Here is a 2,500-nt window from a genome sequence, read left to right on the forward strand (position 1 = left end):
GTACCTTCTTTAACAAATCACATACAAATGACACTTATAAGAGCGTGTGAGAATGAGAGAATGAGAAAAAGAGAGAGAGAAAGCAAGCGTGTGTGACTCTTGGATGCATGTGAACGAAGGCAAACCGACGCTGTGTTTATTGTTGAGTTTGCAGGTACCATGGTAACACGTGCTTACTGCCTGCTCTATTTTCTTTCATGTTTCTCGATACCTGCCTTGAAATATTCATGGCGGAGAGTTTATTGTCATTTTATCATTTGTTTTTTTCGTGTATTAGTATATCTGTCTATTTATCTATCTGTCTAACTATATACGAATATTGTATTCATACACACACGCATATATTATATTCATACACACACACATATTATATTCACACCCACACATATATATGGAAATATATAAATACATATATGCATATGCATAGATGCACACATATATTAATGAATACATATATATACATACATACTGTATATACATGTATATATATATATATATATGTGTGTATGTGTGTGTGTGTGTGTGTGTGCGTGTGTGTGTGATATCATATATATATATATGTACACGTGTATAGGTATATGTATATATGGATATTTATAAGTATATATATGTATATCTATAAGTATTATATACATATCCCTCTCTCTCTTTATATATATATATATTCATATATATATTTATACATACATGCATACATATATTTGTATATATATATATATATACATACCATATATATATATTTATACATACATGCATACATATATATGTATATATATATATATATATATATATATATATATATATATATATGGTGAGTTTGAAAATTCCGTAAAGAATCCAATACGGCCATGGCCCCATGGTGTAATGGTTAGCACCCTGGACTTTGAATCCAGAGATCCGAGTTCGAGTCTCGGTGGGACCTCGAGGCTTCGAGACTTCGCTGGCAGTTCCTTAACGCGAGCTAGGGAAGTCACGATCAATAATCTTTTGCTTGTGTGATGGAATGAGCATACATACACTATAGACCTTTACATGCACATATAGATAGTGATTTATCTATCAAACGATCTATCTCTACATGCATATTCGTATATATATGTATATATATGCATATACATATATAGTGTATATAATAGTATATATGTAAATATATACATATATATGTATATATATGTATATATATATTTATATATATATGTATATATATATACATACTTATATATACATATATATACACACTAAAAGAGTACCTTTACTCAGGAGTAGATCACAGAAACGATCACTAGTTGATTCGGAAATGTTGGTACTTATTGTTTTTAAAGCTCGGAACAGATGAAGCTTCATAATGTGTTCGAATAGTGGCCAGGCCTTGTATCATAGAGCATTTGTAGCGTCATTATTACGCTTTACTCTGAGGGACTATCAAGAGCCGGAATATCAAGATCAGGTTTTGTGAAGCAACGGATCCACCAGAGACGAAGCCAGAAGTGGACACGCTAGATGCACGACGGAGGAAGATGATCAAGTAAATGTCATTCAAAACTATAAATCAATGTGCTTTATGAAAGACGAATAGGAAGCTTGCATTGGAGTGCATGAATATGATGAGATAATGAAAACCATTCGATACTCAATGGCAACACGCCTTATATCTAACTGGGTTTGAGAAAGGGGCGTAGCCGAATATTGGTTCCACGCCCCCTTACCGTGAATCATGTTCTTAGTTTTTTTATTTTCATTATTATCATTATTATTAAACAATCCATACCTACTGCAAGGGATACGAATCCCTTTTGTTCTGCTGGCAACAACACGCAGACTGTTAGAAATCGCCGGGCAGTTTGAGTGGATGCACAGTAGCGGTATCGGGTGGTTGACGGATATCAGGCCCGTCAAATTTATGGAGATATGCCTACGTGGAAATCCTGGACGAGATGTTTCTGCCATCGGTGAGGCCCACGGTGTTCCTCTATCCGTAGCCATTTTACCTCGTCCAGGACAACAACCCTATCCACAGGAGCAGTGTCGTGAAGGCGTGATTTCAGCAACACCCCGAAATGACACTGTGCCACATCCACCCAAATCGCCGGATCAACATTCTCATGTTGGACAGCCAGGGGCAGAGACTTCCCCCAAGATCATACCCACAATCATACCCACAATCTTCAGACGGACGCCAGGTAACGGCGTTAGTGCTATCCATACCCCGTAAACTTGCCAGCGTTCATCAAGCTGGTGGCGGTAACACGAAATATTAAAAGTTATTCTAGAGGCATTTTAAGCTATAACCGGATCGTAAAAGTATATAATAGGGAAAAAGGTTAAAAATTATGACCCTTGCCCCCCCTGCCCCCTCTCCCAAAAGACCAATATCAAGTCGACCTATATATATATATATATATGTTTAGCTATATGTGTGTATATATATATATATATATATATATATATATGTGTGTGTGTGTGTGTGTGTATGTGAATATCTAATATATAATCATATTTG

General features: G+C 35.7%; 1 protein-coding gene and 1 non-coding gene across 2 annotated transcripts in view; one reads left to right on the top strand and one right to left on the bottom strand.

Moving 5' to 3' along the window:
- Positions 1–40, bottom strand: part of LOC125029972 (nucleoside diphosphate-linked moiety X motif 17-like) — a 13,157-nt gene extending 13,117 nt beyond the window's left edge. The window contains exon 1 of the mRNA XM_047620177.1: positions 1–40. This exon is cut by the window's left edge and continues 109 nt beyond it. The gene's annotated coding sequence lies outside the window, so the exon portion shown is untranslated.
- Positions 41–850: 810 nt separating this feature from the next.
- Trnaq-uug lies at positions 851–922 on the top strand. The gene has a single exon. It is a non-coding gene; the product is annotated as a tRNA-Gln (tRNA).
- Positions 923–2,500: the final 1,578 nt, after the last annotated feature.

The sequence above is a fragment of the Penaeus chinensis genome, chromosome 10, assembly GCF_019202785.1.
Source record: "Penaeus chinensis breed Huanghai No. 1 chromosome 10, ASM1920278v2, whole genome shotgun sequence".
NCBI classification, from domain to species: domain Eukaryota; kingdom Metazoa; phylum Arthropoda; class Malacostraca; order Decapoda; family Penaeidae; genus Penaeus; species Penaeus chinensis.